This window comes from Gavialis gangeticus, unplaced genomic scaffold (genome assembly GCF_001723915.1).
Source record: "Gavialis gangeticus isolate Ggan-Ray unplaced genomic scaffold, GavGan_comp1, whole genome shotgun sequence".
Lineage (NCBI taxonomy): Eukaryota > Metazoa > Chordata > Crocodylia > Gavialidae > Gavialis > Gavialis gangeticus.
Window position 1 is genome coordinate 4,457,894 of NW_017729001.1, and position 15,057 is coordinate 4,472,950.

The 15,057-nt window shown below is 48.2% G+C and overlaps 1 protein-coding gene across 6 annotated transcripts in view; it reads right to left on the reverse strand.

Annotated features, from left to right (window-relative positions):
- The window catches only part of AP1B1 (adaptor related protein complex 1 beta 1 subunit), a 61,268-nt gene extending 56,821 nt beyond the window's left edge, over positions 1-4,447 (reverse strand). For 4 of the 6 annotated variants that reach the window (XM_019506716.1, XM_019506715.1, XM_019506714.1 and 1 more), the window contains exon 1: positions 4,393-4,446. The gene's annotated coding sequence lies outside the window, so the exon portion shown is untranslated. Of the gene's footprint in view, positions 1-4,392 lie in introns of all 6 variants that reach the window. The other 2 variants (XM_019506717.1, XM_019506713.1) reach the window with 1 other exon arrangement.
- Positions 4,448-15,057: the final 10,610 nt, after the last annotated feature.

A 15,057-nucleotide genomic window follows, 5' to 3' on the forward strand; every position in this document is an offset into this window, starting at 1 on the left:
CCAAAGAAGTGACAAAGTAAAGCTCAGCTTGCGGTGGCAAAACTGAAAGTCCCCTGGAAGTGGTACTTCCAGTTTCACTTTTGCCGCATCCCTCAGATGCCAGTTAGTAGAGTTTTCTGGCTAATAAAGTGCCGGTTAACACAGCTTTTGCTGTACTTACAAATGTAGATCCAATTCAGAAGAGGTTTGAGCACTGACTGCTGCCTTTGGCTACTGTTCAGTTCCAAAGCTAGACTATTTCTAGTAGTACTATGACATCTTCATACTGTGGAGGCCCCCGGTTTCATCTAAATATAGTTTGATTTTTTATTTTTATTGCTCCAACGTCCAATTTGTAGTTCTAATTGGAGAGGGCGGACGGGGAGAACAAGAGGACAAAGATGCACAGGAATTGGCAGACAAGGGGCCTAAAACTGTTTTAAAAAATGCAGCCAGTTTTCCAAGTGAATCAGTGTTCCTTTGATGTCAGTCATGAAATATTCAGCGTTACAAGATCTCGTATCTTTTGATCTAAAGAACAGCATCCCCTGCACATACATCTTGAGTCTGTTAATAAAAGTGGATTTAGTCGAACATTTGGCTGCCAGGGTAGCCACATGAAAGAGCCAAGAATCAGTTTGATAGAACCTTTCAGAATATGCTGCTCAGAAAACCAAGAAGCAGATTTCCTATAGTTAATGGAAAGCACAGTGGACATCTTGTCACAATCAGTGAGACTGGCAGAAAGCCATGGAAGTACCCAAAGCATCTTCATATCAATAGAATGAATTGTGCAAGACAACTAAGCTACGCACCAAAAATGGCCATAAACTGTAAATGCCTCAATTGCTTTACTCTGTCAGTCAGACTAGGGACCTACCCAAATCGCAGCAGCAGTTCACAGGGCAGCAGCGCCTTTCATCTGGCTCTTTTCACCACACACCCCCTCCCCCACCACAGAGTGGCTGAGCACTGATTAGTGCTGCAACTTTTGCCTCAGTCACTCAATGGTGGTGTGGGGCAGCAAAAAGAACAAGATTTAAGGTGCTGTGAACTTCCACAGGGATTTAGGTAGGTCCCTATCAATGGGCAAGCTGTTCAGTGACAACAGGCAGGTCCCAAAAAGATTATGATCTTAATAAGTCATCTATTAACATCCTCCTACGCCCACAGAGAATCTCTAGTGTGTGGCAGTGCTATACACTAGAGTAGGGTTTGAAGATTATCACAACACAAGCAAGTCTTCTTTACAGCTCCTAACACTGTTACCACCAGCAGCAACAGAAGAAGTTTTAAAGAAGAGTCTAAACAGCCTTAGTTAGAGACAAAACAAAGCCCTGAAGAGTAAGAACACTCTTCACTAGCATCATGGTTAGAACACTGATCTTCAACCTCTGGATAAGAGACAGACCTGAATTTGGTATCTGGCTGCAAGGAGTATATTTTGGTTACATTCAAGGCAATATTCAAAATAGCAGCTTTCTTTGTCAAGGTGAGCTGTAAACCATGCACCAGATGGACAAATGGAAGTCAGCACCACGATAAGCTTGACCCTCTGGCTCACCATAAAGCAGACATCCTCACCATCAACACAACGCCCTTCATTCTCAGGCTATCTGTACATGAAGGAGCATGTAGCAGGACTGAAAACTGCTATTATTTACACAGGATTCATCCACGCCCACTGAGAAAGTTTAGCACAAGAACAGGGCTTCAGGACTGAATGGCTTCTAGAAAAGTTGCTACTGTCTACAGTCCCAGAGAGAACGTCAACATCTATAAGCCTGAAGTCAAGACTATATACAATAAATTAGGAGTGCATCAAAAGATATTTTCTTGGCTGATACCAACAGCCAATTATTCACCAGGCATATCAGCTGATACTGATCCAATAGCCGATTTACAGGAGCACAGCCAGGCTGTGTGGAGAGCAGCACCCTGGAGGTAAGTCTGTGGAGGGGAAAGGGCATGGGGGGCAGATCAGGGCCCCCACGGTGAGGGAGAGTGGGGCAGGGGCAGGGAGTGGGACAGAACTGCAGGCAGCTCATCCAGAGGGTCAGTGTCCCAGCACTTAAAAATAGCAGTGGGGTTGCTTGAACTAAAGCTCATCAAGTGAGCTTTAGTTCAAGTGCTACCACCACTATTTTTAAGCACAGCTTCTAGGAGCAGAGCCAAGCAAGGTGAGGGTGGATGCAGGCCACCCACTGAGTTCAGGGCTTTCCACCCTGCTGCCTTTGCCCTGGGAGCTGTGCACTGCCTGAGCCATGTCCCCTGCCCACCCAGCAGCAAAAGGCACAACTCACCACCCCCACTGCTGCTGGATGGGCAGGGGATGTACAGCCAACATGCAGCTCCTCCGGCAAAGGCAGCAGTGCAGGAAGCCCCGAGCCCACAGCAGGCAATCCACCTCTGCTCCATCACCCCAGACATGCACAAGTCTGGGGGAGCACATGCCCATCACACCTCTCCCAGGGGTGCATGTAGCAGCAGGGAGCCACCCCCCACCCCTTGGATGAGCTGCCTGTGGCTCTGTCCCGCTCTCTGCCCCAGCCCCAGAGTCCCATTCACCATCCTGTCTGGGCAGCATCCCCAGCCCCAGCCCTTCCCTCATTGTGGGGGCCTCCATCTGCCCCCCACCCATACCCCTTCCCCTCTACAGACTTACCTACAGGTAACTACCCCCCCATGCTACCTGGTTATGCTCCTGGCCACCTGCATGCATGTGGTGTCCAGAAGACCCAGCCAAAAGGCGTATTTTATTTATCGGTACTTCTACGCAACTAAATTTCTTTTGCTCTGGTTATATTTTAGGTTTCTCTTGGCTCGTGACCTCTGATTGCCAAATAGTGTTGCACATCTTGTGTTACTGGTTGCACTTCTAATTCTAAGAACTGCTTTCCTCCCAATGTGAGGACCATCACATGGACAGAGTAATCACAAAGGTCATAAGTTGTTTCCACAGAACTACTGCCTTCAACCAACCCAGTGGCACTACCAAGAGAATGCCATAGTACAAGTGATTTTTCACATCACACAGTTCAGTGAACAGCCAGATAGTAACAGTACACTGCAAGCAAGTCATACTGATTTGTTATCTTAGCCAATATCACCCTCCATCTTGTAACAAACTCCAGGCTGTTTACCTTCAAATCATTACTATTAAGAATTCCATTCTCCCACTGAGGCCCCGCCACACAGCAGCCTGGCATTAGAAAGACCTTGCAGCACCTGCTCTCAGCCTAGTAGGCTCCACAAGGAGGAAAAGCATGAAGGTTGATGGCTTCATAAAATGAATGATTCATGTCATTGACTTCATTTGATGGTGGGGAAGTGAAACGTCTCTCCTCGCAACTCAGCTTTCACTGCTCTTATGTATAAGGGGAAAAAAAATATCCCACTGAACAGCCAATTTTATACACCCACACAAGACCAAATCCTGACAAGAGCTGCAAGAATGTGTTAGTTATCACAGGAAGGAGGAGAGTTACAGCAGGAACACACGGGAAGCCGACAGCAAACCTACAGGTCTAGCTGTGCTGCCCGATCCTGCTTGTAGAAGCAAGCGTGAATTTGAAGCCTGGGGGGCTGCTGTGCTCTGTACAAGGGATCAGGTTTACAGTTTCAAAACGCTGCTTCCCAAGAAGTGAAGGATTTGTAGGCTGCTTGCAGGTCAGCTTGAAGTTTCAGTTACAGATACCAGGCCAGTTTGGCCTTGCAGGGAAAGACAATCGCACATTATACACACTGCCTTGCATTCAAAAGCCTGTCTAGCTTAACCCACTTCCCTAGTCAGTCCAAGAAGAGACACTACTCTAAGAAGCCCTTGCCTCTTGCATAATTTCTGGATTATCGCAGCTACAACACTGCTCTTACACTGCCGCCACCCCCCACACACAGGAGTGCCAGCAGCACGGGATGTGCAGATAGCACAATACTCTGCTTGCCCAGGACAGTTACTGGCTGTGCCAAGGGCCTAGAGCAGTGAGACCAAGCTCTCGTCTGAAAAGAGGGGTTTAAGCAGCAGGCAGGAGACGCCAGAGACCGTGGGGGTGCAACAGGGTGGGGGAGCCGGGAAGCTGGACCCTGCCCGTCTAAGCCACAGGCAAAGTGACCGCATCTCCCCAAGGAGGCAGCCCGACCCCGACCCCCGGCCACAGACACAAGAGCAGCGATTCCGAGCCGGGGCCGCGCAACCCGGGAAGCCCCGAGAGCCTCTCGCGGGTGGGCGCCCGCAGCGCCACCCCCGGGTGCGGGGCAAGCCTAAGCACGAGACGCCCCCGGAGGAGCCGGGGCTTCCCGCGCGCCCAGACTTCCAGCCCCGTCCCGCTCCCGACGCCTCCTGCCCGGGCGCCGCAGCCCGACCACAGGCGACTCCAGCCCCGGCACCCGCACGAGCGGCAGCTCCGCTCCTACCCAGCGGCCCGCTGCTGCTGCTCCAACCGCGGCCGCCGCTGCCCCGGCCCAACGGAAGTGAGCGCGCGGAGTGGAAGCGCTTCCGGGTCACGCGCGGGGGGCGGGGCTTGTGGGAGGGAGTGGGCGTGTCCTGCGTCCCGCCCCACTTCCCTGGGCCGCGCGGCTTAGCTTTCTGCAGTCGGGCCGGAGGCTGCGGGGAGTTGAGGGGTATACCGCCGGCTGCACGACACAGAGGCTGGGGCAGTCGTGACGGATGCTCTGTAGTTCATGGGTGCTCCAGATCCGTGCCCTAGTGCCAGGGTATTCGGGGGGCTTTGGGGCACCATAGACCCGCTCCCGAGCGGTAGGTGGGGCGCGGAGGATGGGTGGCAGCACTGCCCGACCCATGGACAGGCCCTGCGTTCATCTGGCCTGCGGCAGGGCAGAGACCTGTGCACCGCTGCTTTACTTCCAAAGAAAAACCTACAGCCCTCCCTCCATTGCCGTTGGTGCAGCCCAGTAAGGGAGGAGACTTTAAAGACAGGGATATGAGGTATTTAGTAAGGAGTAAATGAACGTTAGGTTAGAGTCCTGTGTCCAGTTTTGGGGGCCCCACTACAGAAAGGATGTGGACAAATTGGGGAGACCCCAGCAGAGGACAATGAAAATGGTTCGGGGCCTGGGGGACATGACTTCTGAGGAGAGGCTGAGGGACCTGGGCTTATGTAGTCTAGAGAAGAGGAGACTAGGAGGGGATTTAATAGCAGCCTTCAACTACCTGAAATGGGGTTTGCAAGCAGATGGAGCTGGACTGTTCTCAGTGGTGGCAGATGACAGAACAAGGAGCAACGCTCTCAAGTTGCAGTGAGGGAAGTTTAGGTTAGATATTAGGAGAAACTTTCTCACATGGAGGGTAGTAAAGCACTGGAACAAGTTACCCAGAGAGACTGGACTCTCCATTCTTGGGGGTTTTTAAGACCTAGTTAAACAAAGCTTTGTCTGGGATGATCTAGTTGGGGATGGTCCTGCTTGGAGCAGGGGGTTGGACTAGATATCCTGAGGTCCCTCCCAGCCCTCATTGTGATTCTGACTTCACTCTGTAGTAGAAGAGAAGTGGAGACATGATGCAGAGCCTTATACCAGTGTAACTCACACTGGCATAGTTGCCCTGCAGAAAGTGAGGAGCATCTTCTAGAAACCTGCATAAGTTAAACTGATAGACTACTTCAGTGGTGCTCAACCTTCTAGCCCCTCAGGCTGGATCACATGGACAAGTTTGGTCTATGCGGCTCCCCACAGGCCCAGAACTTTGGTGGCAGGGGAATGGCAGCAATGTTAATTGATACGGCTCTGGAAGCCACCAGTAATGCTGCCACTACTCCTGCTGTTTAATTTCCAGACCTGTGGGAAACCCCATGGGTCAGATGACATGGTCCCATGGGCCAAAGGTTGAGCACCACTGGACTAGTCTTATGTCTGCTCCTCTAGTTAGTTTAATCCCAGGGCAGTCTTTTGGTCAAAAACAGTTTAGCTCCCCTTCTCCCTAGCAGCTAGGCACTGCAACAGCTCCTACCATGGGTGGCTAGCCTGGAAGAGCTGGTCCTGTGTCTTTTTGCTATGCAGTAAACTCCAGAGTATATTACTCTGACATTGTGTCATGTGCTTGTGCCCTCAACAAGTAAGAAATTAACTACAGATAACGGAGCCATAGACTTGCTGCCCTAGCACTTCCACCCATGGTTTGGAAGCACAGTCAAGAACATGAGAATTGCTATTGTCTGTGTCAGACGTATGGTCCAGTTTGCCCAACTCCTGGGCCACACAAGAGCAGAGTGTGGATGCTGAATGGGAGAGTGACCTGGGTGTGACCAGGGTATTTTTCCACTGTTCCTCTCCCACTTGCAGCCTCCAGCATTTAAAGTCTAAGAAATTCTGATTCAGAGGCTGTAGCCCTGACTCCTGTTTGTGCTCAACAACTACAGATGTGCCTTTCCTCCAAGAATCTGCCCAATCCCCTTCTGAATCTGTCTAAACTGTCAGCTTCCACAACACCTTGTGGCAAGAAGTTCCACACTAATTGTAAGCTGTGTGAAAAATAGCTGCTTTTTGTTAGTTTTAAACAGAGTGGCTACTCATTTCATTTTGTGACCCCTAGTTCCTGTATTGTGAGAAGGAGTGGCCGTGGCTACATGAGATGCTGCCTGTACAGTAGCCTGATGCTACAGCGCAGTAGCATTGCATGGCAACAACTGTGATGCAACGCTACTGTGCAGTATTATTAAGCTACTGCACAGTAGTGTCACGAAAAAACTGTTTGTTGGTGCTACTGTGCAGTAACTCGGGTTACTGTGCAGTCAGCATCTTGTGTAGACATGGCCAGTAAATAATCCTATTTACTTTCCCTTCACCGTTTAGCATTTTGTAAACCTTTATCATGTGCCCCTTCCTCCTAAGTGTCTTTTCTAAACTGAATAGGCTTCAAAGTTGTTAAAACCTATAGGTACTTGGGTGTGATGTTTATAGCTTTTCCATCATGGAAACAGTACATTCAGTCAGTGAAAACTAAGGTAGTCCAATCGGTAGTGGCCTTAAAGAAATTTTATGAAACCATAGCAGGACAATCAGTCCAAACTCCCATATTAGCACATAAAGCCAAAGTTATGTCTCAGATCCTGTATGGTGCTGAAGTATGGGGCTATGCTGCCAGTAATGATGTAGACATACCTCAGAATAAGTTTCTCAGGGCTCTTATGGGTCTTCCTCCTCCAACTTCCGCATCTTTCCTGAGATTAGAGACGGGATTAGATTCCATTGTAACTAATTATTATTAGAATGGCAGGATTCTGGTTTAAGATCCTGCCTCTTCTACTGTCTCGCCTGCTCAAAATGTACTATATAGAAGACATCCAAAATCTCCCTTCACTTCAATCTCCCTGGCTAGCTTTTCTCTCTCGCACTTTTGCATTTTCTGGGTGGGGACATTATGTCAAAAACAATGAAAGACTCTTCTCCCCCAGAGAAAAGGTCTGGGTTTTCCAGAGGCTCTGAGATATTGCCAGGCAGAATGATTTTCCAGCGGCCAGGGCTATCTGCATCACCCCTCTATATATTCTTTGGAAATTAGATTGGGGGAAGAAAGATATTTATAGCTGTATCTCAAAAATAAATGGTGAGCTTCTTTGACTAGACTCAGGACTGAACAGGGGCCCACAGCTATTTTGGGTAGATGTAGACTTTTCATTCCGAGGGCTAAAAGATGTTGCCCAGCCTGTCTAGGAATTTTGGAAGACGCTATTCGTTATGTCTTAGAATGTTCTCTATATAATGACATAACGGGAAAGTATTTATCACCGTTCTTGCAGAAATTGACATCTTAAATAGAGAGAAATTAATATGGCTCCTCCAGCAAACAGATCCATGTTTAGTAAACCATCTTGCAATTTTGGCTTACAAGGCTGAAGCGATCAGAATTAAACATCCTTTACTATTGATATGACTGATAAACTTTATCACTATATTTGTTTTTTACTGTGTTAATCCTGGACCTATGCACAACATTTTTATAGATTCATGATCTGATTTATCACCATATTTGTACTTAATTATGTTAATTCTAGGAGTAGGGATAATGTTGTTATAATGGTTGGCCCTATTTTATTATTATACTTGCATTTCTGTTATTTTTATTTAAATTTATATTATGGCTGTATGTCTGTTATGTTGTTTTTGGGAGCATGGCTTTCAGCCAGAATCTTTAATAAATTGAATTTAATTGAAACTGAGTAGGCCTTACCTCTTTAGTGGCTCCTCACATGAAATCCCCCCATATCACTAATTACGAGTAAGGGTAGTGGTATGGAGGGATTCTTACACTAAGAAGAGTAAGGGAAGCAACAGGGGGTCACTGGGAGACTGTGGGACAGCAATCTAGAGCAGTGGTGCTAAGCTCTCTGGCTCCATGGGGTTTGGTCTACAGGTGCTAATCAGCATGTCAGTGCAACCACACGACCAGGCACAAGCATGATCCAGCGTGCAGGCCCATCATCCTGACCGCAGGAGACCCCATGGATCTGGAAGTCTGGTGGAAACTAACGATGGTAGCATTAACTGCCACAGCTCTGGGAGCAATTAATGCTGCCACCCACCACTCTCCCACTGTCAAATTCTGGATTTGTGCCAAGCCCTCCCATCTGGATGACACAGCTCCATGGGCCAGAGATTGCACCACTGACCTAGAGCTAAGGACCATGGTGGAGGTGAGTCATTAGGTAGGCAAGAAGCTGGAGAAGGGCAAGAGGCCCGTAGGACCTGTGAGGAGTCAAAAGGAGGACAGGATGAAACACAAGGGAGCAAAAACAGCCTGGAGGGTAGAACTGGCAGAACACTGGGGGTGCAAGTGGGGTTCAGGGTCAGGAACAGAGGCTGAGGCAAAAGGGGCTGGGCAGTCAGGGGCCACAAAAGAATTAACATGGAGGGAATTAAGTGGAAATAGAGGGAGCTGAGGGGTAGGGGAGACAGCTCAGCTAAATTCTTTATTACCAAAATACTTAGTGCATGTGTGTGTTTTTGTGGGGAGGAGAGGGGTGGCTTTAAATGCAGACTGCTCTGGTCTTTCTGAGAGAGAAATGCAGTACACTCAATATATGCCTAGGAAAGGGCTTCACAGTATAATTGAAGTTTTATGCCCATGTTGCCCAAATCCTGTCCTTATTCATCATACTGTATTCCTGATCACTTGCTGCTTGTTCTTTAGCAAGGCGCTGTTCCTGCCATCGCTCGTCTCTTCAGATTTTCCTCATCACCTGAGAGAAACTCTTCTCATGAGTCCAGCTTTCCTGGACTCCTCTTCACGACATACTCTGTTTTGGGTTTTCCAAGGTTACTGTCACATTGGTACCTAACCCAACCCCTATGTTGAAGCAGAAAGCTCCCAGTTTCATTTTCTCCTCTCTCCTGCTTGCTGGATTGGCTCTTCTCTCTGTGTTTGCACTTTGCTTTGTCTGTCTCCATGTCTAGATTTACTTCACTGTTATTGGTGTATTTGATACTCCTGTTTTTGATAAGAGACTTGCATACTCCATAGTATAAGGCAGTTTGTTAGGGCAGAGGGCTTGAGGGGCAGCCTGTTAGTGTGAAGTTTGGTTTAATCTTTGATGTGAAGTTTGCTAAAGATGTATTATGTTTCCATTTGCACTCAGGTTTTGATCTGACATTCAGCAGGGGAAGTTAGTTGGCTGCATTTGTTGAAGTTGCACCAAGTTTGTGCTGCTTTTTGACATGCTGTGTCAAAGAAGGGGATCACCCCAGTTTTGCTCTGGGATGAGTCTGGAAATACAACTGAGACCTTGGTGTGTCTGGGCTGGTGTGTGTTGAGAACTATGCTTCTAAAATGCTCCTTTCTTTCAAACCCTGTTTGAGGGAATCCAGGATTGTGGCCTTCTCTCGGCTGACCTGCTGAGATCAGATTTAGCATGTTTCTAGTCAGGGAACACTTCTTAGAAGACCACCCTGTGTGTCCTCATATGACTGGGACACCTGCATAGAGCAAGTTATGACGATATTGTTGCTGCATAAGATAGGCAGCTACATCTCTGAAGAAAAGGTGAGCACTGGAGGTGGGAGAAAAGGTCTGAAGCAGGAGGGTAAATACTAGCATGGACACAGGTGGGCATGCAAGCATGCAGCCCAGGAAAGCTAGGTGCCAATTCCTGAGTAGGGTGGGCACATATCCATGCCAACACTTGTCAGAGATGCTGCAGTACAACACAGTGCTTTTGGAGGACAAAATTCCATATCAAATGTATTCTGTACTAACGGTCCCAAGTGCCACAGGGCACGTGGCTGGTGCTGTTTGACACTATGTTTTACTTTGAGTGGCCACGGGGAGGTTTTTTGTTTTAATGACAAACCTCTTTTTCAGCTATCCCCTGCTAAGCAGATTACACAGGTCTCCCACCTACTTAGGTCACTGCTGATAGTGGGTGGGAGGGCAGGTTGTGCTGGGAGAGGATGGGGGTTGCCAAAGGCAGTGGAGCACCAGGGCAGCCAGTTTGCATGCCCACTTCCAGCCAAGCATGGAGCACTTGCTGCTCTTCCAGCCGCTGCAGAGTGAGGCTGGCAGGTTTGCTGCAGTGCGATGGAAGGGAGAACAGCTGAGGCAGCTTCTGCTGTTATTTTGTTAGTATATGTCTGCTCCCTCAGAATGTTTCACCGACCTCCTTGCCCTCCGGTAGGGATGCTAAGGCCTGTGGGAGGTCAGTTATTATAACTGTCAGAAAGTCTCTCTGAGCTTGCTGTTTTCCTCCCCTTTTCACCGCTCCACCTGGAGATCCATGAACGCTGAGGAACAGTAAAGGCGAAGCTGCACAAGAACACTGGGAGGAGGCTGCAGGTGTTAAAGGACTGCAGATCTTAGAGAGAGAGGAGGGAAGATTCAGCAAAGTTATGTACCATTACGTTGTCTCATCACCACAAGTCCTGACTGTTTTATCATTTATCATCCCTGGGTCCGATGTTGTCCTGTCTTGCGTCCAGTATTAACATCTTCATTAATGATTTGGATGATGGAATTGATTGCTAGCTCACTTAATTTGCAGACAACACCAAGTTTGGTGATCGTTTGGTGGATACGCTGGAGGGCAGGGCTAGAATCCTGGATAAACTGGAGAAATGGCCCACAATCAATCAGATAAGATTTAGCTACGAGACGTGCAAAGTCATGTACCTGGGATGGAATAACTGCATACACAAATACAGACTGGGGAATGACTGGCCGGGCTGCAGTACTTGCAGAGAAGGATCTGGGGGTTATGGTGGACCATAAGCTAAATACAAGCCAACAGTGTGCTCTTGTTGCAAAAAAAGACAATAGCATCCTGGGTTGTGTTAACAGGAGTATCCCTTGCAAATCAAGGAAAGTAATTTTTCTGCTCTATTCAACACTGGTGAAGCGCCTCACCTGGAGTACTGTGTCCAGTTTCTCCCTTGAAGAAGGATGTGAACAGTCTGGAAAGAGTCCAGCACAGGGCAACAAAAATCATCAGGGCCTGGGGGATGAGACCTATGAGGAAAGGCTAAAAGAGCTAGGGTTGTTTAGTTTGAAGAAGAGAAGACTGCAGGGGGATTTGATAACAGTCTTCAAATACCTGCAGGGTGATTATAGAAAAGATGGAGATGGGCTTTTTTCTGTGGCCCTAAGGGACAGGACTAGAAGCAATGGCCTCAAACTGCAGTAGGGGAAATTTATGCTGGCGATTAGGGAGGACTTCCTGACCATGAGGGTGATCAAGCATTGAACAGGCTACATAGAGAAGTTGTGGAATCTCCATGCTTGGAAACTTTCAAAAGCAGGTTGGATTTGGCTGGAATGGTTTTGTCAAAGAAGATCCTGCTTTGAGGTAGGTGACCTTGTGTGGTCTCTTGCAGCCCAACTTTCCTGTAATCCTGTGATCCTTACAATGGCCCAAGCTGCAAGCTCCCAACACAGCGGGAGCATTATTTAAAACACCTCAAAAAGCAAGGGGCGTTAGGAGTCCTGACCTGCACTGAAGCATGTTGCCAACAGGTATGAAACATTAGCCTCTAACATTAGGGGAGCTTGACAGGATGATGGCAAAATCATGTTGGGATGGAACTGAAAACATAAAACAGCCTAGTAATCAGAGTGATGTGACCTTAAAATCCAGTATCTAGGAAACTGTCTGGAACAGAAAGATGTTGGTTCAATCAGTACCAACACATTCAAGTCCAGTTACCATACCAAGCTGTAGTTCTGAATTACTGGAAAAAGGACTAAGGGGAGAAATGGATTCCCACATCACATGTCAGTTCAGCCTCTGGCAGGCAGGCGTGCACATCCTAAACCCCTATAAAATAGTCACCAACCAAACCTACTGTGGGCTGCCCCAGCACAGAAACCACAGGGTCTGAACTCCCATTTCCCTTCTACAGACAGAATTGTCAAGCTCAGGGTTGAGCGTCCCCAGCAGAGCAGTCTGTGAATTTTGCCGTGCTGCTGACTGTACTGTATCCAATCTGTGCAAAATCAAAGGGATTTAAATTGTGAGGATTGTCAAACCAGCCACTTTCACCAGCAGAAAGAGCACAAGAAACCAGAACTGTTCTTGGCAGGATTGGCTATCCATCTGTTTTCGATAAGCAGTTCTCCCAGCCAGTCAGTTCAGCTCACCCCAGCCTAAACATGCAGTTCCTCCCAAGGCCAAGCTTATTCCTGGTGTACGTCCACCTACTCTAACATACCCCAGGAAGGAATTAAGTACCACGAGCATCATTTCAGCCATTCCCCATGGGCAGGCTGTGAAATATTGGTATTTGCTTTAGTTCTGTGATTCTCAATCAGGCTGTGCATCCTGAGGTGCCTTGAGATTGTTTCGAGAGTACCACAGGGTACCACACAACGTTAGCATTGTGAGGTGTACAAACATGATTCACAAGACAAACTCCAGAGATCTCAAGCAGGAATCCATAGTGTTAAAAATGGTTTGACCTGTCAGGGGCTTTCTGAGTTCTTTGCAGCAAAGGAATTGCTCTATTATTTTTCCAGAGCCAAAAGATTGGTGAAAGCTCAGCGTTGGCATTTTCCAAGGGGAGCCTGGAGTCTAACAAGGGTTGCCTTGAGTCTGAATAGGTTGAGAACCACTGCTTTAGCTGCTAGGGGAGAGTAAGTGATGCTAGGCACGTCCACACATTGCCCTATGGCAATGTAGCTATGAACTACATCACTGTGTGACATGCTATGTTGATCTAGCAATGGTATGTCTACACATGATTGCCAGCTACACTGCTGTAGCAGCGCGCTCCCTGGCTATAGCAAGCCACTACGGCGATATAGCCAGTAAATCTAAGCGTGCACTGCCCCCACACCACAGTACAGGTGGTTACTGTGCCATATTTTAGTACTTCTGCATAGCAAGCACTAAAACATGGCACAGTAACAACATCACCATAAAGTGATGTGTAGGCATGCCCACTGAAAAGTGAGCTCCAGCCCTCCTGTATGCCCAGCATGGAGCTTGCCCCTGCCAGTCATTACAGTGCCCTCACATCTCCATTTCAGCACAGAAATCAGCTTGTTTGCTTTAAACACATACCCCAATTTTGGAGGGCTAATTTTTGAGGGAAAGGTGTATGTGGTATGTGAGTAATTACAGTAAACAGCAAAACACCAAATGTGGTGGTTAGAATTGCAGAGGCAACTGCCACATGCCAAGCCCTACCACCTTCACGTCTGTCAGAGATTAGGGACAGTCCTAATGTATTCTCTCTAGGTTCTTATCCTAGGACTAGCACTGGGACCACGCTCAACTGACTTCAGAAAAACAAATGCTCGTCCTCCCTCCTAAATGGATGCACACCAGCTTATGCACTGTAAAACCTCTTTCCACCCCCATCACCTCTGTGTGCCTTTGTTTGCTTCCCAGGACTCTGCTCCTAAAGACCACTGGGACTTTGGTACAGAGAAATGACACAATTACTACAGAGTACATTTGAGTCCAAATTTTACTCCATAGTAAATTTGGAGACAGCCATGGCCCCCTTTGAGAAAGAGGGGTACAGGTTGGGGATGGCCCCACTACATGCGAGACAGGGGAGCGGGTAGGAATGGGAGCGCATATGGCCAGAGGGGAAATGCTTTCATGGGCTGGGCAAGGGTGGTACTCTCCTCTATCAGGGGCTGAGGAAGGGAGTAGATGGGATGAGGTGGATTGCTTCTGAATGTTGGCAGGGGAGGAGGTCTTTATGGGGACATTGGTGACGAGTAGGGGTGCTGCAGGTGCATTTGCACCCCTAGATCGACCGTGCACCCCCTGAAAGCGCCAGCCATGAAACTGGAAGTATACTTCTGGTTTCGCCGTTGGCTTGGCGATCGGCCACTGAGGGAATCACTCCCTGTCGGCGATCTGGTGCCCCCCCAAACTCAGGAGGCACCAGTTGCCCATGTATGGGGGTGAGGGGAGTTTGTTCTTTTCTTTTATTCTGTTTCTTTAATTCTTTGTCTCTTTACTGTAGGGTGCCTTGAGCCTTTTTGGGAAGGGTGGCATGTAAATCTTATAAACATGACTCAAGCGCATGTAGCAGATGTGACCAGCTCTCTCATGCTAGCTACATATACCGGTCCTATTAAAAGACTTGACCTCGTGTCAAGGAGGGGCTGTTTGCATACATAGTGGAAAAGCTATTCTGGGATGAAACTGCCTGAGAACAGACACAGACACACAGCTGAAACCACGGTATAGTTACTCCAGGTGTTTTGAAGGGTAGCTTTACCTCAGAGTGGGGTGACCTATGTAAGGTGGTGCTTCATGTCTCCACCCCACTTTTACTGTGCACTAATTTGTAGTAAATGTATTGTAGTAAATGTGTTGTATGTCTGCACCCTGCTGGGCTATTCAGGGAGTAATCACAAGTAGAAGCGACAGTCCCAGGAGAAGCAGTTGGGGGCACCACTTGTCCATGGGACACTGTGATGGGTACAGGGCAACCAGTGAGTGGAGGAGCAAATGTTTTCATAGTTTCATAGTTTCTAGGGTCGGAAGGGACCTGAACAGATCATCTAGTCCGACCCTCTGCCATGGCAGGAAAGAGTACTGGGGTCAAACGACCCCAGCAAGGTGTTCATCTAACCTCCTCTTAAAGACCCCCAGGGTAGGAGCCTGCACCACCTCT